This window comes from Macaca fascicularis, chromosome 3, assembly GCF_037993035.2.
Source record: "Macaca fascicularis isolate 582-1 chromosome 3, T2T-MFA8v1.1".
NCBI lineage: Eukaryota > Metazoa > Chordata > Mammalia > Primates > Cercopithecidae > Macaca > Macaca fascicularis.
This window is the reverse complement of record NC_088377.1, coordinates 84154139-84176839: the sequence shown is the minus strand read 5'-3', so window position 1 is coordinate 84176839 and position 22701 is coordinate 84154139.

Genomic DNA, 22701 nt, shown 5'->3' with positions numbered 1-22701 from the left:
AGCAAGCAGGGTTGATAGGAACTTTAACTGAGAAAAAAAATCTATATGATAAAATATAACTATTCTGGTATCTATGTTATAAATATTTTCACCATCTAACCTGTGAGAGTGAAAGCTCAAGGCAGGAATGAAGTTGGTGAAGTTTACACAGCTAGGAGATGTTAGTACTAGAATCTAGCCTGCTCCAGACCAGTTGCCCCCAAACTTTCTTAATCCTCAACAAACCTAAATTCTTGAATCCCAGACTTCACATTGTAAGGATATTTCTCAGACATCTCCGTGAGAGCCTGCAAAAGCATAAAAAAGCCTGACAGAAATGTCAAAATATCCCAAAGCTATCACATTTGTATTTGATTCAACACTAAAGAATCCTCTGAAGTCCATATTTAGGACACATCGAGTTTCTTCACACAGTTCCTGCTTCCCACTGTTCCTGAAGAGGCACAGATGAACAATTTTTTCCCTCTCGCCTCTTCTAAGAATGCCACTCATTCCTCCTATGACAGCGTGCACAGTCGAGGTTGACTTTTTAATTTTAGCAACTGTGTTTGAGGCAAAGTTGGACTTTCCAGTGTCATGAATGGGATCAGATCTTGGGGAAGGAAAATGTTGACATTTTCTAAGTGATTCTCTCTGTGGCTGGAAATGTAGGATGGAGCGCAGAAGATAATTTGATTTGTGGAAGTGGACTTTGGTCATGATCTTAAGTTGTCTAGACAACACACATCTGGCTTATATGCTGCGTGCTATATTTCTCTTGGCACCTTCAAGCCCTTGTCATAGTTTCCGTTGTGGTACTCAGTCCATCTGTGGAGCTGCAACGTACAGTTTGGTACAGAAGCAGGATTACAGGTTATGCCTTTGGAAGGAGTGAGTTTAGGAACCTGCCTCTGCTCACTCCAGCTCTCAGACTACACTGGAATTATTGGGTCACTAAGAAAATATCAGGGTGAGAGATCTCATGTAATCTCTTCATTTTACACAGAAGTAAACAGTCAAGTAGGGAGATTAGTGTCTTGCAGTAGAGGCAGAACTGGTCTTCAAGACCAGTGTTCCTACTCCTGATCTTACGACCTTTCCAAATGACTTCCAAGTATTCTGCAGATGTTACCTTATTTACTCCTTAAAATAACTCTATCAGTAGGGATTAACCCATTTATGAATGAGCAAGTTAGGGCTTAGAACTTTGATTAAATTGGACTTCCTGCTTCATTTGACATGCCTTATGTTGCCATGAGCCTTGATGCCTAGATTTAAAGTCCTGGGGATAACTGATGTTGTAAGATTGTCATCATCCCATCCTGATTTCCTCACATGGCCTCAGACTCAGAGGCAGACAGAATCTCATGGCTCTAGGTCATGATGTCTGGGGCAACCCCAATGCCTTCTTCTGTGGTAGTAATAACAAACTTGCACATGTACCCCCATATTCCATTTTCCCTTTTAAAAATCTGTTTTCCTCATTTGAAAAAAAATGACACAATAATACTGCCTGTATATGCCTAGTGTGGGACTAAAAATACTAAATTTAATGGATATATGAACAATACTTAGCAATGTATCTGGTGCCTGGAGCCTTCAACAGGATGAGACCCATGTAAGGAGAGTATATTGGATTGGCAAACAATTACTTGTTGATAAGATCCACAATATTGTTTCTCTGTCTAGAATAACCATTTCTCTTCTCATTCAGGGTGTTTCTCTGGCTGTGATGATGCCTGGTGTTGACATGTATGCAGGATACGTGGAATACTCAAGGCTGTTGCTTTGAATTTAAGTAAAGTTTGGCAGTTTTTCTTTATTGTCTACTTCCATGTCTGCTTTTGTAAATGGCTAGTTTATGCATTTTCTCCAGTTTTCCTTTTTATGTGTTGATCTTTCTTACATAATTTTAAAAATAATTTTCAACTTTTATTTTAGATATGGGGGTATATGTGCAAGTTTGTTATTAAATATATGGTTATATTGCATGATGCTTAAGGTTTGGGGTACAGATCCAATCACTTAGGTAGTGAGCATAGTACCCAATAGGTTGTTTTCCAACCCAGGTGCCCCTCTCCCCATGTCCCAGTAGTCTGCAGTATCTGTTTTTCCTATGGTAATGTCCATCTCACATAATTTTGTAAGAGATTTTAATGAACCAAGGACATCCACCTTTATCTCTGGGTGGGGTGTGCTGCTCAACTTTCCCAGAGTTTGGCATTTGTCCTTTATCTTTCTTTATAGTGGGATTGATACTCAGGGTATTAGTAGTATCCTCAGAATCAGGACATACAGGTGGACTCAGTTTCATGGAGCAATCAAGGGAATGATCCAGTGATGCGTGTTTGTTTGTGTGCCATGCACAACTATTTCAACAGCCACTGTTTTTGACATTAGTGTTTGGCAGGGAGAACAAAAAATGAACTTTTGATTGATTTAGAATAATTTGCCTGTCTCCTCCGGGATTTGTGAGGTTCAGTCTTCATACATACTTTCATATCCCTCCTTTGCCATGTCTAACCCCGATTCTTTACTGCATATTGGGGAAGATGCTCTGTTTTGGTTACTTCCTTAATCCAGTTTGTGTGTCATTCTTTCCACTCTTAAATGAACACAGTCATATAGCCTGCTTTTTTGGTAGTATCTGGGTCATTTTAGCATTGTTATTATAATCATCCTTATTTTCATCACCTGAACCCTTAAAAAACAGTCACTGTTTACATTGCAAAAAGTAAACCAGCGCTATGTCCATAGAAACCACAACACAAAAGCAAAGATGGGCTGTTGAGGATGGCAACACACTTAAACTACAGACTTAAGTCCCATCACAGGAGTGATGCAACAATGGGAAGTCTGTTGTTGGAGACCACAAATCATGGTTGCCAACTTCAGCAGCAAGTAGAGAAAAAAAAAAGTGGAAAAAAAACTATTGAAGGCAGATAATTCTATGCCATTGAATTGACACTAAAATTAGCATTGCTTTCAACCCCTATTTTGGGAGCTTCTCCTACGAGCGTGTTGTACTTTAACCCCTATTTTCTGCATTATTTGTTGAAAACAGGACTTTTCTCAGGGAGGGAAGTATAAAGACTTGGGATGTGAAACTTTCAGTGATAAAACTGGGATGGCTCAGGCAAACCAGGATAGTAAATCCTCCCGGCTAACAGGACAGCCAGCACCAACCACCCAGCATGAGATGAGCACTCAGAGCTGTGCTGCCCAAGTCAAGCCTTTCAGGACTGCACCATCAGCAATATGTGACAATAGCTGGATCCCAAGCCAGATCTGCTGGGCTGAGCCTAATCAATCCATAGAACTGTGAGATATGGCTATTGTTGCTGCTGGTATTAAGTTTTGGGAAAACTCATTAACAAGCAGTAGGTACACATAGGAAGAGGATCCTAGGAACAGAGAGTGTCTTGTTATGACAAGCATCACACAAGAGTATGAGCCATTGCTTTGCAGAGAGCAAATCTCCTGGATGCACAAAAATTAGATGCTTTCTTGATATGGCAGCTCTTTGGTTCTGAGACATGACCACATTCACTCAAGACCAGTCTTTTGTAGGACACAGAGAGTAACTAGTTGTATGCTGTAAACACTTGCAATAGCATAGCCACAGCAAAACTCTGTTTTATAAAAGGCATAGAGTGGCAAGTGGGTAAAAGCATTTTTAATGACACTGTTGAAGAAATAAAATCAGGTAATGGCAGAGCTCCAAGTTAGGTGATACAGGCAAGTCATCAATGAATTCAGATGTGTATTTAGTTATATGAACAATGGGTGCCAAGTGCCTGCTCTGGATTAGGCATTGCGTCTGCTGTTGAGGATGAAAAGAAACTTAAAACAAAATTCCCTTCCCCTGGAGAACTGTTAGGCTAACCAAGAAAGAGGATGCAAATAAACACTTGCCATACTGTAAGCTTAACCCACAGGGTATGCGGAAGCCAGGAAGAGCATTGGCTGATGCACAAGCCCCCGCCTTTGAGTTTTGTGATGGCATCCCCAATGCTTAATCTCTGGGTGTCAGCAAACCGGGATCAGCCTGCTGACCTTTCAGGACCGTTTGATGATGAAATGAGACCATTTATAGGAAATCTTTCAGGGTCATGCTTTGGAAACTCTAGATTCATAAGTATAAGTCATCTTCCCCTCTTCCTACATTTTATTAAAGTTTCAAAGTCAATTTCTCCACGTCAGATGTTGGCAGTGAATGTAAGTAAGATGCCTTTGGTGGGTGCAGTGGCTCATGCCTGTAGTCCCAGTACTTTTGGAAGTAGAGAAGGGGTTATTGCTTGAGCTCAGAACTTTGAGACCAGCCTGGGCAATATAGCAAGACCCCATCTCTACAAAACCTACACAAAATTAGCTGGTTGTGGGCTCTGAGACCAGCCTGGGCAGTATAGCAAGATCCCATCTCTACAAAACATACACAAAATTGGCTGATTGTGGTAGAATTTGCCTGTAGTTCCAGCTACTTGGGAGGCTGAAGTGGGAGGATCACCACAGTGTGGGAGGTGGAGGATGCAGTAAGCCATGATCATTTCCCTGCACTCCAGCCTGGGTGACAGAGTAAAACCCTATGTTAAAAAAAAAAAAAAAAAAAAAAAAAAAAAAAAAAAGCTGACCCTTTGTCTCATGGTGTGTGGGAAGGAGGCACATATACCATTTCCTTTTTGATGACTCACAGTGAACATCGACAATGGAAAGCTCTAAGGATTTCTGTAATTTTGAAAAAGAACAATTTAAGGCTGTTTCACCTAGCATTTCTGGAATTTGTTTTACCATTGCATTCTTTTCTCAGGAAACACCTTTTAACTGCCCATGACGTACATTTTGTAAAAAGCTACTGTCCCTGATAACCTACTTGAGTGAATAAAAATATTTTCACCAATGCTTAGGCAGTTCCTAGAATGATCAGTCAAGAATGGCTACAGATCTGGTGAGGGCTGACACACTGTGGGCATGGCACAGATGATTGCAGTTGTAGGAGAGAGACTATCTAAAACAGACATGAAGGAACATCAATGCTTAAAACTTTTGGCTTCATGGCTGGGTGCGGTGGCTCACACTTCTAATCCCAGTACTTTGGGAGGCCAAGGTGAGCGGATCACGAGGAAAGGAAGGACATCGAGACCATCCTGGCCAACATGGTGAAAACCCGTCTCTACTAAAAATACAAAAATTAGCTGGGCATAATGGCGCATGCCCGTAATCCCAGCTACTCAGGAGGCTGAGGCAGGAGAATCACTTGAACCTGTGAGGCAGAGGTTGCAGTGAGCCAAGATCGCACCACTGCACTCCAGCCTGGCAACAGAGCTAAACTCTGTCTCAAAAACAAAACAAAACAAAACAAACAAACAATAAACACTTTTGGCTTCACATAAAACATTGCTTCTGGAATTCAAGGCTTCACTATCTTGAATCAGAGGCTATTTTAGACAATAACCTAGACAATTAGGAATAGAGTGCTCCTTCTGCAGTGCAATTTGGTCGCTGTCTAAAGCAACCATGCAGCATCCGATGCATTCATATTGCAAGTGAGACAGCAGAAGGAATCTCCCATCAGTACTATTTTCAACATCAGAAATGAAATAAAACACTACAGCAATAACGAAATGAACTGTACTCCAAAAGGAGAGGAAATAAGGTTATTACTACTTGCAGATGATACCATGGTTCTTTGGAAAACTGTGGAGAAAAATTAGAAAACTACTACAACTAATAATTGAGTGCAGTAAAATGTGGTTAGTTAAAAATAAATATACAAAGATAAATAACTTTCCAAAGTAGAAGTCATAAACGTATAAAATTAGGTAAGGAAATTATTCTTTTCAGAGTAGCAGAGAAGTGTAAAATAGGTAAAATTTCATATATATGAGGCCTACATGAAAAAAGAAAGAACCTAAAAAATGTCCCTTAAAATAGCTGGCACTTCTGGATGAAAGGTTTGGGTTCTAGGCCAAGGTGTGAGAATGGTGGGAAGCAGAGCATGTGGACGTGGGCCAGCGCTGGGTGTGCTCATGGGTATATGACCAGGAAGCCAGTGTGGCCCCAGGAAAGAATTCCAACCAGTGCCCTCATCAGGTAGGGTGTCCTAAGCCAGAGGGTGGGAAGATATTTTTTCTCTCTCAGTGTGAAGAGTAGAATAGTGTGGTTCTCACAGGAATTAGCATTCAATTTTCTTTTAGAGGATTGCGCTACTTTGGGTGTAGGAATCACGGGCAGGGAAATGCCAGAGTGGACACAGGGAGAACTTACCAGAGGGCAGTCCAGGAGCCCAGGTGGGACAAGGGTGTTGGCGTCACCCTGGGTGCTGGCATGCAGGGGGTGAGAGTGCTCACACAAAAAGGCAAAATGTGTCACAGTGGCATGAGGAAACAGCTAACCTTTGCACATTTATTTATTTATGTTAATATTACATTAACATTACACTTCATACACTTCAAATGGATGGAAGATTTCAAGGTTTGGTCTGGAGCTAACCTTTGTCAAGTGTAAGGGCATGGTGGGAAGATTTCTGGAAAGATACTTAAAAGAGGATCTTTTAATCCTTAAAAGGCTTATCCTGCTTCTTCACCTGCCCACTCTACTCCATTTCCTCCTGCTGATTATCAGGGGAAAACCCACCCCTGATATTTAACGTGCATTCTTTTCTATTTCCCTAAGCATCTTGGCTTGTCTGATAAATAAAGGGAAAGAGTATAAAAGAGAGAAATTTTAAAGCTGGGTGTCTGGGAGAGACATCACACCTCAGCAGGTTCTGTGATGCTCCCGGAGCTGTAAAACCAGCAAATTTTTATTAGCGATTTTCAAAAGGGAGGGAGTGCACGAATAGGGTGTGGGTCACAGAGATCACATGCTTCACAAGGTAATAAAATATCACAAAGCCAGTGGAGGCAGGGCGAGATCACAGGACCACAGGATGGGGCAAAATTAAAATCACGAATGAAGTTTCAGGCATGCATTGTCATTGATAACATCTTATCAGGAGACAGAGTTTGAGAGCAGACAACCTGTCTGACTACAATTTATTAGGCAGGAATTTCCTCATCCTAATAAGCCTGGGAACGCTACAGGAGACCGGGGCTTATTTCATTCCTTGGCTTCGACTGTAAAAGACAGCTGCCTCCAAAGGGGCCGTTCATAGACCTACCCTCAGGAGCACATTCTCTTTCTCAGGGATGCTCCTTGCTGAGAAAAAGAATTCAGCGATATTTCTCCTATTTGCTTTTGAAAAAAAGAGAAATATGGCTCTGTTCCATCCAGCTCACTGGCAGTCAGACTTCAAAGTTATCTCTCTTGTTCCCTGAACATTGCTGTTATCCTGTTCTTTTTTCAAGGTGCGGAGATTTCATATTGTTCAAACACACATGCTCTACAAACAATTTGTGCAGTTAACGCAATCATCTCAGGGTCCTGAGGCGACATACATCCTCCTCAGTTTACGAAGATGATGGGATTAAGAGATTAAAGTAAAGAAAGACATAGGAAATCACAAGAGTATTGATTGGGGAAGTGATAAGTGTCCATGAAATCTTCACAATTTATGTTCTTCTGCCATGGCTTCAGCTGGTCCCTCCGTTCGGGGTCCCTGACTTCCCACACCAGCTGATGTTGTGGAAGGTAGATGTGATGGCTGGAACTCTGGCTGCTGTGTTTGTTTATGAGGGACTCCTAAATGTGGAAGCCACATGCTGGAGATGGTGGTCAGGAAGATAGATGCCTGGGCCCCGAAACTGCCATCTGAGCACTTTCAGAATTGCCTTCTCTCAGAATTCCTTCACTCAACCAATAATTAAATTTCTGTCTTGGTTGAACCACTCATATTTTAGTTTTTCCTGTCACTCACAGGAAAAAAAGATTATTGACCGATATAGTGGGTAATTAGTTTTAGGTGATTTTTAGGTGATATCAATAGCCAAAAAGAAAAACTGCTTTTCTCTAAATCCCAAGCAAAGGACATGCCAAAAAATTTCAGAGTTGTAAATAGACAAAAATATAAAATATATTCAATCCCATTCTTAGCTAAAAGTTTCTACTCACAGAAAAAATATTTTTTAATGAAGTCCATAAACACATGCTTAACTGAAAACTTCAAGATTAGAAAGAATGCAGGATTATTATTAAGAGAGTATTTTGTTATAAACTCCTAAGAGGGCAACTTTCAATACCGAACTTCCTCAGAAATTGTTTTCTTTTTCATTCAATAATGTTGTATCTGTTGAATATCCTAAAGATATATAATAATCCCCTTTTATCTGCAGCAGGTATGTTCTCAGATCCCCAGTGGATGCATGAAAGCCTTATATATACTAAGTTTTTTTCCCATACATACATACCTGTGATAAAGTTTAACTTATAAATTAGGTACTCTAAGATATTAATAAAAATAATAATAAAATAGAACAACTATAGCAATACACTATAATAAAAATTATGTAAATGAGGTCTCTCTCAAAATATCTTGTATGTAATATTTTTGACTGTAGTTGATCATGAGTAACTGAAATCACAGAAAGCAAACTGTGGATAAAGGGAGAGAGACTACTGTAATATTTATGAACTTAACCTGTGACTGCATTATTTAAGTGGAAGAACTAGAAATAAATGCAATGTTTAACATTGAAAATTAATTAAATATTTGGTTCTTCTGTTCAATGAAATATGATGTTACTATTACACATATTGTAGAAAAAATATTAGTGAAATAGAAAGATTTTCAAAACATGTTATGGAGGTGAAAATGAAGATTAAAAACATAAGGTTTTCGTTTTTGTCATTCTGTTAAAATATAACTAAAATTGTCCTAATCTCTTCTTTTATACTCTATGCCATATTAGTACCCTGATAATTCCTTCTCTCTCTCTCATCTCTTCCCCTTTCATATCCCAAATTACTGAACTATTTGTAATATGTGATTTTCTATTATAATTGTTTCTACCTCCCTGTAGTTTATTCTTGCTAGCCCAGTGAAACCTGACCTTTGTTCCTGACATTTTGGTAAAAATTTCCTTGTTCTCAGGAGACTTCTGAGAGATAATTTTTTTTTCCCCACTTCTCTTTCTTACCCAACTATCTTCTGAGATCTCTGGCTATGTGTTCATCCCTGAGCTTGGGCTAACCCTGTCTGCCAATTGCAGATAATCTCTGCCTTGGTTCATGCTGGTTGCTCCTCCTGGGATGGCTTCTTTTACTGCAACTCAGTTTAAATGAAGATCACCTTGCTTGGAAATATTTAGATTTGGATGCCTCTTGCAGATGAGAGTAGGAGGGGATTAGATTTCAGGCTTGCCCCGTGGGAAGACAAGCAAGATGGCAAAGATGATGAGTTCAGTTTTTTGGATGGAGATCTCAAGAGAAGTGTCCACAGGCAACATGAATTATGGCTCTTGAGCTCTGGCAAAAGGTCAGAACTGGAGATATAGGTCCGTTATAAGGTATAGAGAAGTTATAGCAAACAGAGGGAATGAGTTCATCTGGAGAGAGACCCAGAAGAGAAGAAGGCTGAGAACATAACCTGAAGAACTAGTCTATCAAGGACCAAGCTGGAGAGAAGGATAGAAAAACAGAAAAAGAGAATTGCAAGAGTTCTTTCTTGTGGTGAAGGAAAATAAGGAAAGATACTGAGACAGACAGATACACACTGCCAGAGGCTGACAAGCATGAGGTTGCAGAGAGGATGCTGGGTGTGGCAATTTTCAAGTGCAAATATAGGATGGCTTATGCTGCTCGAAATCACTCTGAATTTCTAAAGAGTACCTGTTGTTTGGTGCATGCTGTGGATGCCAAAAAGCTAAAATGTACAGTTTAAACATCTTATGTGAAAATTGATAAATACATTTTATAAGTTTTGGGGAATTTTTGGCAAATGTCGCTGCTATTTCATCTACCCAAGTAGTAGCACAAAACTTGTATTGTATGATTGAAAACATCTGAACCATAAAGTCTAATGTAGAATAACAGGCATTCAAAGTAAGTTATTAATTGTATTCTTACGGAAACTAGAGTTTACCACACATTTTCTGCTCTTTAAGAGTAGAAACCAAAATTTGCTATCTTGACTTTGATTGGTACTGGCGAGGGAAACCTTTCAAAGTCTACACAGAAAATCTGATCCTGGTGTTTGCTATTTTTGAGACATTGGACAAGTTACCTGTAAGTCAGTTTTATTGTCTGTAAAACGGGGATAAAAAATTATCTCCTGCCAAGATAAATAGTTTTTTGTTGTTGTTTTTGTTGTTGTTGTTGTTGTTTTAAACAATAAAACGAGCATGTGAGCATGAAAGAGCATTGCAATCTGTAAGATGTTCTTCCAGGAATTCTTGCATTCTAGTAAAATCAGAACACTTCTGGTAATAGAATTTTTGACATTTTGAGGAAAGATATTTTAGGATATATGCAAAAAGAACACTTTCTCTTCGCTAATTACATCATGGATTCTTTTTTTTTTTTTTTGCATTCAGATTTTGCTTGAATATCAATAGACAAGAGAAGCAGGTGGTTCAGGCACTTGTCTAGTGAGTGGAACTCTGAAAGAAGCAAGGAGCCGGCAGGACGCTCCCCTATGCAATTGGTCAGGAGCCCATTTGGCTGGTGCCAAGGGTTTGTTCTCAATGACAAGACAAATACAGAAATGGAAAGTGGTTACAAGCTTCTACAGCAATTTGACATTGTATCTTATAAAAAGTAAATATCAGTCTACATCAAATAGGAAATTAAAAACAAAAACAATTGGGTACTAGGCTACTAAGCTTAGTACCCAGGTGACAAAATAATCTATACGACAAACCCGCATGACACAAGTTGACCTATGTAGCAGACCTGAACATGTACCCCTGAACCTGAAATAAATTTTTTTAAATAAACAAAACAAAACAAAAAAATACATCTTTTTCTTCATCACGGGTAATTTGAGAAGCACTAGTGTAAGGAAAAAATAATAATAAATACTGCGTTAAAACCCACCAGAAAACATACATGCAGTGAGATATCTTTTTGGACATTAAAGAAATTTGAAAAATCACACATATATTCTTAACGAACTTGACTACATATATATGTTTATTTAGAAGTGCTACATTGAATTAAGTGTTAAATTTATTTTTTTAATTATATATATATTTTAAATGTTCTTAATCGGAACATTAAGAAGGATAGATAAAGGGCAATTATAAATTTGAGTAGAGAAATAGTAAAATGCCCAGAAATAGACTGGCAAAGACTATGGAGTGATTAATCTCACAAAAGGAAGCAGAATTTATTAATGTACATAACAAAGTATTGCTGACACTTAAATAATTATGAGTTATATTGAAGAATTGTTTTGTATTTTAAAATAGCAAAACCCAAAACAAAACTGTGTAGTAAAGTTGTAGTGAGGTTTGTACATTTTAGGAAGCCTTGATATTTTTAGATCATATGCTTTTTTGATAAGTAAAAAAAAAAAAAATTTAGAAACAATTTCTCTACTGCTTAAATTCTGATATATATCTCCTACTGTGTGGTAAGATACGAGTTTAGAGTCATTGTAGTTTTTTAGTAGTTGCACTAATAAGAAGTTTTCATTAAGCTTTACTTTCTAAAAATTATATTAAAATTGATACTTCTGTATTATCTAATCATAAATGATATCAAATATGCTGTTTCAAATTTTATTTTCCCCTTTAAACATAGACACACACTCAATTCATTGTGCTAGATAAATTACCAGTGCGACACAAATTAAGAAACGCAGTTCAAAGAATTTTGCATACACGGAGTCCTGAAAGTGTTAATAACTTTTGATGCAAAGATAATGAATTCTATGAAAGTGAGAGAAGACTAAAATAGGTATAAAACCATTATTTATTATGTAAGTATCTTCCTTTTTCTGAATCACCCATGATTACTTTCTCCAACAAGCAAAAGCTGACTACATACATCAAGATCTGTCTCAAACCTCCCCAGCCTCTTTTCTTAAACCTCCCTAGCCTCTCAGGACAGGCAGGCTGCTCCTGTACTTTGTGCATTCTATTTTTAGCAAGAGGTCTGTTTTATCAGTCTGAATATGTATTTGCCAACTCCCAGACTTTCAGTCACTTATTTATTTATTTGATCTCTTTTCTTGTATTTCCTTTTTCCTTTCCTTTCCTTTCTTTTTCCCTTTCCTCTTCCCTTCCTTTGTTTACTTCTTTTTTTTTCTTTTAATTCCCATTCACTATTGCCATGACTGTCAAATAGTAGGTTGATCCTCTAAAATATTCTTAATAAATTGTTCTACACATCTGAAGGATCTATACTAATACAGTATTATAAGATATGATACTCAGGCCCAGTAAAAGATTCAAACAAAACTGAAAATGGTCAATTACATCTGAGCAGGAGAGTTCATGTTTTTGTTTATCTGTATTCGTTTATCTGTATTTAAATTTCTAAAACCAAGTTACGCTATTAAACATGAAGAAATTTCTGTTTTTAAAAAAACATTCAAGCACAAGTTTGCTGTTGCTTTTGTTGTTATTTGCTTGAGACCACATAAAATGTATTGGAGATATTAAAATAATGATTGTGCTAAACTGACATTTGAATGTACGTAGACGCAACGCCTGTTAATGTGCTCTTAAAAGGAAGGCTGTGCCTACCTAGAACCTATTGCACTAGCCTAGAATGCTACCTAGAGCAATTATTTAGGTGACAGGGCCCTTGAGGTTTTCTAAAGTCGCATGGCGTTCATTACCTTCCCCGTGTAACCTCACAGAAAAGCACATAGAAATAGAGACGCTGAGGCGTGAAGTTTCGTGATCCTCAGCGGCGTGTCTGGCTAATCATAGCTTTCCAGAGCAGAAACGTGTGTCGTTCTCTGAAAGCACAGGAAGGTCTCTTAACCATCCCACCTGGCGTTGAGTCCTTGCATCTTACTCACCTCATTGTAGTGTTTAGAGTAATATAAACTAAGAGTGTTTGCGTCTCCCAAACAGTATGATAAGTTTTTTTTTCTTGTTTCATTAGCACAGTAAATGACCTTAATTTGACTCCAAATCATCATGGAAATTTTATTTCCTATTTTTATATTTGAAAATCATCTGTAGGCAATTTTTTCCATGAAATACAAATTGAGTTAGAAACTAATTTGTCTCTAGTTATAACTACAATGAAGAAATGGTCGATTGGGTTATAAATTTTGGAAAAGTGAGTTGGATGTTGGAAATAGTGACTCACACAAAAGCTATGGTGTAGCTTAAATCACCGTATTCCGGAACAATTTTTAACTCGAGCTTCTTGGATAGTAGAACTAAAGAGTTTAGACCATTTCTTCCTCAAAGAGTCCTTATTAGAAGTTAAAAGAGGTTCTGGAATTCTTTGTGATAAAGCTACCACTATGTTAAAAATGTAATTTTTTTTTTTTTTTTTTTTTTTTTTGAGACGGAGTCTCGCTCTGTCACCCAGGCTGGAGTGCAGTGGCCGGATCTCAGCTCACTGCAAGCTCCACCTCCCAGATTCACGCCATTCTCCTGCCTCAGCCTCCCAGTAGCTGGGACTACAGGCGCCCACCACCTCGCCCGGCTAGTTTTTTGTATTTTTTAGTAGAGACGGGGTTTCACCGTGTTAGCCAGGATGGTCTCGATCTCCTGACCTCGTGATCCACCTGTCTCGGCCTCCCAAAGTGCTGGGATTACAGGCTTGAGCCACCGCGCCCTGCCAAAAATGTAATTTTTTTTTTTTTTTTTTTTTAAGGTAAAAGTGCTAAGCTGTGGTATAACACTCACTGGTCTGGTTCTCCCCTGGCTACTTTTGAGCTGGATGCACATCTCTAATTTCACTTGACCTTGTTTTTCTATTTAATGAAATTGGGAATTCTGATCTTTGTTCTGTCTACACCACAGGGTAGCATGGAGAACTAAATGAAATGAAGAATGTCAGAGTTTTTCAAACTTCCTCTGCAATACAAAAATGAGAAATCACAATCATTTTACAGAGGAGGCAACCGAGATCTGCAGAATATAGCAAATTATCTAATGTTGCAAATCTAGAAAATGACAAATAAAATTGAAAACATGTTTCTCTTAACTCATCATCTACCATTAACTCATCTTGTTACACCCTTAGAAAAGTAACACACTAGAAATACCATTTGGTACCACAACATCTTCACTATGAAAAACAACTTTCTTCATTTTTTAAAATTTTAATTTCGATAATTTTGAGGGAACGGGTGATTTTTGGTTTTGTGGATAAGGTTTTTAGTGGTGATTTCTGAGATTTTGGTGGACCCGTCACCTAAGCAGTGTACACTGTACCCAATTTTTATAAAAAGTAAAAGACGTTTTATCCCTCACCCCACTCCTACCCTTCCCTGTGAGTCCCCAAGGTCCATTATATCATTTTTATGCTTTTGTGCCCTCATAGCTTAGCTCTCACTTATAAGTGAGAACATACAATTTTTGGTTTTCTATTCCTGAGTTACTTCACCTAGGATAATGTTCTCCAACTCCGTCTGGGTGGCTGCAAAGACCATTATTTCATTCCATGTTATGGCTGAGTAGTATTCCATGGTGTGTGTGTGTGTTTGTTTTGAGATGGAGTCTCGCCCTGTGGCCCAAGCTGGAGAGCAATGGCACCATCTCTGCTCACTGCAACCTCCCCGTCGTGGGTTTGAGTGATTCTCGACTCAGCCTCCCAAGTAGCTGGGATTACAGGTGCACACCACCACACCTGGCTTTTCTTTTCTTTTTTTTTTTGTCTTTAGTGTAGGGATGGCATTTCACCATGTTGGCCAGTCTGGTCTCAAACTCCTGACCTCAGGTGATCCCCCTGCCTCAGCCTCCCAAAGTGCTGGGATTACATGCGTGAGCCACTGCGCCTGGCCCCATGATTTAAATATACCACATTTTCTTTATCCACTTGTTGGCTGATGGGCATTTAGGTTGGTTCTACGTTTTTGCAATAGTGAATTGTGCTACTATAAACATGCCTATGCATGTGTATTTTTCATATGACTTATTTTCCTTTAAGTAGACACCCAGTAGTGGGATTGCTGAATCAAATGGTAGTTCTACTTTTAGTTCCTTAAGGAATCTCCATAGTTTTTCCATAGTGCTTGTGCTATTTTACATTCTTACCAGCTGCGTAAAAGTGTTCCATTTTCACCACATCCATGTCAACACTTATTATTTTTTGATTTTTTAATTATGGCCATTCTTGCAGGGGTATCTCATTGTTGTTTTAATTTGCATTTCCCTGATAATTAGTGATGTTGAGCTTTTTTTTTACGTATGTTTGTTGGGTGTTTGTATATCTTCTTTTGGAATTGTCTATTCAGGTCCTTTGCCCACTTTTTGATGGGATTATTTGTTTTTACTTTTGCTGATTTGTTTGAGTTCCTTGAAGATTCTGGATATTATCTTTTGTTGGATACATAGTTTGTGAAGATTTTGTCCTACTCTGTGGATTGCTTGTTTACTCTGTTGATTATCTCTTGCTGTGTAGAAACTTTTTATTTTAATTAGGCCTCATTTATTTATATTTGTTCTGTTACATTTACATTTGGATTCTCAATCATAAATTTGTTGCCTAATCCAATGTCTAGAAGACCTTTTCCAATGTTATCTTCTAAAATTTTTATGGTTGCAGTTCTTGAGTTTAAGTCTTTGATCCATCTTGAGTTGATTTCTGTTTAAGGTGAGCGATAAGGACCCAGTTTTTTCCTCCTATATGTGGCAGCCAATTATTTCAGCACCGTTTGTTGAATAAGGTGTCTTTTCCCCACTTTATGTTTTTGTATGATGTGCCAAAGATCGGTTGGCTGTAAGTATTTGGCTTTATTTCTGGATTATGTATTCCATTGCATTGGTCTATGTGCCTATTTTCATACCAGTACCATGCTATTTTGGCAACTATAGCCTTGTTGGAAGTCAGGTAATGTAATGCCTCCAGCTTTGTTCTTTACTCTTAGTATTGTTTTAGCTATGTAGACTCTTTTTTGGTTCCATATGAATTTAGGATTGTTTTTTCTAGTTCTGTGAAGAATGATGGTAATATTCCGATGAAAATTATATTTAATCTGTAGATTGCTTTTGGCAGTATAGTCATTTTCATATTGATTCTACCCATCCATGAGCATGGGATGTGTTTCCATATGTTTGTGACATCTCTGATTTCTTTCAGCAGTGTTTTGTAACTTTCCTTGTAGTAATCTTTTACCTCCTTGAGTAAGTAGATTCCTAAGGGTTTTTTTTTTGTTGTTGTTGGTTGGTTTTGTTTTGTTTCGTTTTTGGCAGCTGTTGTAAAAGGCATTGTGTTCTTAAATTGATTCTCAGTTTGGTTGTTGTTGGTGTATAGCAGAGTTACTGATTTGTGTACATTGATTTTGTATCCTGAAATGTTGCTGAATTTATTTATCAGATCTAGGAGCTTTTTGGATGAGTCTTTAAGGTTTTCTAGGTATACAATCATATCATCGGTGAACAACAACAGTTTGACTTTCTCTTTTCCAATATGGATGTCGTTTCCCTTGTTTGATTGTTCTGGCTAGGACTTCCAGTACTATGTGTTGGCTGTGGGTTTGTCATAGATGATTTTTATTACTTTGAGGAATGTCCCTTCTGTGCCAATTTTGTTGAGAGTTTTTATTATAAAGATATGCTATATTTTGTCAAATGCTCTTTTTGCATCTATTGAGATGATCATAAGATTTTTGTTTTTAATTACGTTATGTGATATATCACATAGAGGTGTAAGCTTCCAGTGGAGAGAGCTAGAGAACTGAAAAGAGTGTCACTTCTAGTCTTACAAGAAAAAAATAATCCTAGATAGTCTGCAAACTAAAGGCTTTTCTTGAACTCATGAAAGAACTGAGGTCATAGGGTAAACAACTAGCATGAATAATGGAAAGAGACAAGTACCTGCAGGGAGAGGCAGGACTTGATACCTGAGCATTGGCTTACCTACAGCATATGCTACCAAAGGTCATATAAGATAGTAAGAAGGCTGGGCTCAGTGGCTCACACCGGTAATCACAGCACTAGGGGAGGCTGAGGCAGGCCTATCACCTGAGATCAAGGGTTCGAGACCAACCTGGCCAACGTAGTGAAACCCTGTCTCTACCAAAAATAAAAATTAGCCAGGTGTGGTGGTACAGGCCTGTTAATCCCAGCTACTTGGGAGACTGAGGCTTGAGAATCACTTGAACCTGGGAGATGGAGGTTGCAGTGAGTCGATATTGTGCCACTGCACTCCAGCCTGGGTGACAGAGACTCCATCTCAAAAAATAAAAAATAAAAAAAGAGTAAGAAGATTGGGATAGACATTTTTAATGAATTGCTCAAGATGGAGTATAGGCTGGCACGAGTGGTTAAAGTACTGGAGGTTTCAGGCAAAGGAGAATTAACCCTCCCCCAACCTCCACTCCCCACACACATTTCCATGCTTTTATTTCAGGGATCCCAAAAAGTGGGAATATCAGGAAATCATGAGCAGCTTCCCATTGTGATGTTCTGTGATGGAGCAAAACAGCAGCCACTGTCAAAACTCCACAAAGACCTGTGTCTTCTATCTGCTTTAAGGACTGCAGGGAATGGCAACAAGACTGGAGAGAGTGGGAACTGCTGGAAATTCCTTCAGCTTGGGGAAGAAAACTGGGAAATAAAGCTCTGCCTCTGAAGTGTGCCAGGATTCCATGATAGTCCCAGCATTGCATGTTATTGATAAGGCTCAATAACATGTATGAAGGCCAAATCATGAAGTCAAGGTCCTCAGTGCCTGTTGAACACTGAGGCTTCATCAGAACCACAGAGGAAGTACCCCCACCCTGATCCCAACACCACACTAGCAAGCATGGAAAGAAGAATAGGAAAAGAAAGCAAGGAGGGCACTAAGAGACATCAAGGATGAAGAGGGACATGGTATAGCAATACCAGTCAATTTTTCAAGAAGTCATAGTAACTCTAAATGTGTATAACCCTAACAAAAGAGCTTCAAAATACGTGAGACAAAAACTGATAGAACCAAAAGGAGAAATAGTTAAATTAGCAATCATATTTGGAGACCTCAACATTCCTTTCTCAATAATTAAAATAACAAGTTGGCAAAACAAACAAACAAACAAAAAACCAGTGAGATATAGATGACACAATATAATATAGGAACATCACTCTTAACTGACTTGATCTAATTGATTTTACAGAAGACTTTATTGAACAGCAGCAGTAGGATGCATATTCTCCTCAATTGTATGCGGAACAATCATCTGGGTAGACCAATAAAACACAGTTTGACAAATAGAAAAGAAATCACACAATGTGTGTTCTCAGACTAGAGAAGGATTAAACTAGAATAAATAACAAAATTTGTAACAAATCAATAACAAAATGATATATGAAATGTATCACTTACTTTGAGAATAAAAGATACACTTCCAAATTACCCATGGATCTAAGAAGAAGAATCAGGAAAAAAAATTAATATATTTTTAACTAAATAAAAATAAAAATGCAAGATACCAAAGACAATACAAAAGCCAAAGTTGACAAATGGGACCTAATTAAACTAAAGGGCTTCTGCACAGCAAAAGAAACTACCATAAGAGCGAACAGGCATCCTACAGAATGGGAGAAAATTTTTGCAATCTACTCATCTGACAAAGGACTAATATCCAGAACCTACAAAGAACTCAGACAAATTTACAAGAAAAAAACAAACAACCCCATCAAAAAGTGGGCAAAGGATATGAACAGACATTTCTCAAAAGAAGACATGCATACAGCCAACACACACATGAAAAAATGCTCGTCATCACTGGCCATCAGAGAAATGTAAATCAAAACCACAATGAGATACCATCTCACACCAGTTAGAATGACAATCTTTAAAAAGTCAGGAAACAACAGGTGCTGGAGAGGATGTGGAGAAATAGGAACACTTTTACACTGTTGGTGGGATTGTAAACTAGTTCAACCATTATGGAAAACAGTATGGCGATTCCTCAAGGATCTAGAACTAGAAGTACCATATGACCCAGCCATCCCATTACTGGGTATATACCCAAAGGATTATAAATAATGCTGCTATAAAGACACATGCACACGTATGTTCATTGCAGCACTATTCACAATAGCAAAGACTTGGAATCAACCCAAATGTCCATCAGTGACAGACTGGATTAAGAAAATGTGGCACATATACACCATGGAATACTATGCAGCCATAAAAAAGGATGAGTTTGTGTCCTTTGTAGGGACATGGAGGCAGCTGGAAACCATCATTCTCAGCAAACTATCGCAAGAACAGAAAACCAAACACCGCATGTTCTCACTCATAGGTGGGAACTGAACAATGAGATCACTTGGACTCGGGAAGGGGAACATCACACACCGGGGCCTATTATGGGGAGGGGGGAGTGGGGAGGGATTGCACTGGGAGTTATACCTGATGTAAATGACTAGTTGATGGATGCTGATGAGTTGATGGGTGCAGCACACCAACATGGCACAAGTATACATATGTAACAAACCTGCACGTTGTGCACATGTACCCTAGAACTTAAAGTGTGTATGTATATATATATATATATACACACACACACACACACACAAATAAAATCTAAATAAATAGATTGAAAGATTTAAAATCATTAAGATGTCATTTTCTTCAATTTGATCTGGTCTACAGATTTAATGTAATACCAGTCAAAATGCCCGTAAGATTTCTTTTTTTTTCTTCTTTTTCTTTTGATCTTCCCATTTTCTCTACCCACCAGACTCTGATAACTAACATTCTACTCTCTGTTTCTATGAGTTTGACATTTAAAAATTCCACACATATGTAAGATCATGCACTATTTGTCTTTCTATGTTTGGCTTATTTCACTTAGCATAATGTCCTCAGGATTATCTATGTGTGGCAAATGGCAGGGTCACCTCCTTAAGGCTGAACAGCATTCCATTATGCATATATACTATATACCTTTATACCTTTATCCATTGATGGACACTTGGGTTGATTCCAGGTTTGGCTATTGTGAATAATGCTGCAGTAAACATGGAAGTGCAGATATCCCTTTGAGATCTGGATTTCATTTCCTCTGGGTATATACCCAGAAATGGTATGGCTGGATCATATGGCAGTTTTATATTATTGAGCAACTTCCATACTGTTTTTCATAATAGCTATGCCAACTTACAGTCCAAAGAACAGTGTGCAAAGGTTACCTTCTTTTGTATTTTTTTTTATTATACTTTAAGTTCTAGGGTACATGTCACAACATACAGGTTTGTTACATAGGTATACATATGCCATGGGTTTGCTGCACTCATCGACTCGTCTTTACATTAGGTATTTCTCCTAATGCTATCCATCCCCCAGCCCCCCACTCCATGACAGGCCCTGGGGTGTGATGTTCCCCACCCTGTGTCTAAGTGTTTTCATTGTTCAGTTCCCACCTTTGAGTGAGAACATGCAGTGTTTGGTTTTCTATCTTTGTGATAGTTTGCTGAGAATGATGGTTTCCAACTTCATCCATGTCCCTGCAAAGGACATGAATTCGTCCATTTTTATGGCTGCATAGTATTCTATGGTGTATATGTGCCACGTGTTCCTAATCCAGTCTGTCACTGATGGACATTTGGGTAGATTCCAAGTCTTTGCTATTGTGAATAGTGTGCAATAAACATATGTGTGCATGTGTCTTTATAGTAGCATGATTTATAATCATTTGGATATATACCCAGTAATGGGATGGCTGGGTCAAATGGTATTTGTAGTTCTAGAACCTTGAGGAATTGCCACACTGTCTTCCACAATGGTTGAACTAGTTTACAGACCCACCAACAGTGTCAAAGCGTTCCTATTTCTCCACATCCTCTCCAACACCTGTTGTGTCCTGACTTTTTAATGATTGCCATTCTAACTGGCAGGAGATGGTATCTCATTGTGGTTTTGATTTGCATTTCTCTGATGACCAGTGATGATGAGCATGTTTCCTGTGTCTGTTGGCTGCAAAAACATCTTCTTTGGAGAAATGTCTGTTCATATCCTTTGCCCACTTTTTGATGGGATTTTTTTTTTCTTGCAAATTTGTTTGTTTAAGTTCCTTGTAGATTCTGGATATTAGCCCTTTGTTAGATGGGTAGATTGCAAAGATTTTCTCCCATTCTGTAGGTTGCCTGTTCACTCTGATGGTAGTTTCATTTGCCATGCAGAAGCTCTTTAGTTTAAAGATATCCCATTTGTCTATTTTGGCTTCTGTTGCCATTGCTTTTGGTGTTTTAGTCATGAAGTCCTTGCCCATGCCTATGTCCTGAATGGTATTGTCTAGGTTTTCTTCTAGGATTTTTATGGTTTTAGGTCTAACATTTGAGTCTTCAATACATCTTAAATTAACTTTTACATAAGATGAAAAGAATGGATCCAGTTTCAGCTTTCTATATATGGCTAGGCAGTTTTCCCAGCACCATTTATTAAATAGGGGATCCTTTCCCCATTTCTTGTTTTTGTCAGGTTTGTCAAAGGTCAGATGGTCGTAGATGTGTGGTGTTATTTCTGAGGACTCTGTTCTGTTCCATCAGTCTATATCTCTGTTTTGGTACCAGTACCATGCTGTTTTGGTTACTGTAGCCTTGTGGTATAATTTGAAGTCAGGTAACGTGATGCATCTAGCTTTGTTCTTTTTGGTTAGGATTGTTTTTGCAATGTGGGCTCTTTTTTGGTTCTATGTGAACTTTAAAGTAGGTTTTTCCAATTCTGTGAAGGAAGTCATTGGTAGCTTGATGGGGATGGCATTGAATTTATAAATCACGTTGGGCAGTATGGCCATTTTCACGAAACTGATTCTTCCTATCCATGAGCATGGAATATTCTTCCATCTGTGTGTGTCCTCTTTTATTTCATTGAGCAGTGGTTTGCAGTTCTCCTTGAAGAGGTCCTTTACATCCCTTGTAAGTTGGATTCCTAGGTATTTTATGCTCTTTGAAGCTATTGTGAATGGGAGTTCATTCGTGATTTGGCTCTCTGTTTGTCTGTTACTGGTGTATAAGAATGCTTGTGATTTTTGCACATTGATTTTGTATCCTGAGACTTTGCTGAAGTTACTTATCAGCTTAAGGAGGTTTTGGGCTGAGACAATGGGGTTTTCTAAATATACAATCATGTCATCTGCAAACAGGGACAATTTGACTTCCTCTTTTCCTAATTGAATACCCTTTGTTTCTTCCTCTTGCCTGATTGCCCTGTCCAGAATTTCCAACACTATGTTGAATACTAGTGGTGAGAGAGGGCATCCTTGCCTCGTGCTGGTTTTGAAAAGGAATGCTTCCAATTTTTGCCCATTCAGTGTGATATTGGCTGTGGGTCTGTCATAAAGAGCTCTTACTATTTTGAGGTACATTCCATCAATACCCAGTTTATTGAGAGATTTTAGCATGAAGTAGTGTTGAATTTTGTCAAAGGCCTTTTCTCTATCTATTGAGATAATCATGTGGTTTATGTCATTGGATCGGTTTATGTGATGGATTACGTTTATTGATTTGCATACGTTGAACCACCCTTGCATCCCAGGGATGAAGTTGACTTATCATGGCGGGTAAGCTTTTTGATGTGCTGCAGAATTTGGTTTGCCAGTATTTTATTGAGGATTTTTGCATCAATGTTCATCAGGGATATTGGTCTAAAATTCTTTTTTTTTGTTGTGCCTCTGCCAGGCTTTGGTATCAGGAAGATGCTTGCTTCATAAAATGAGTTATGGAG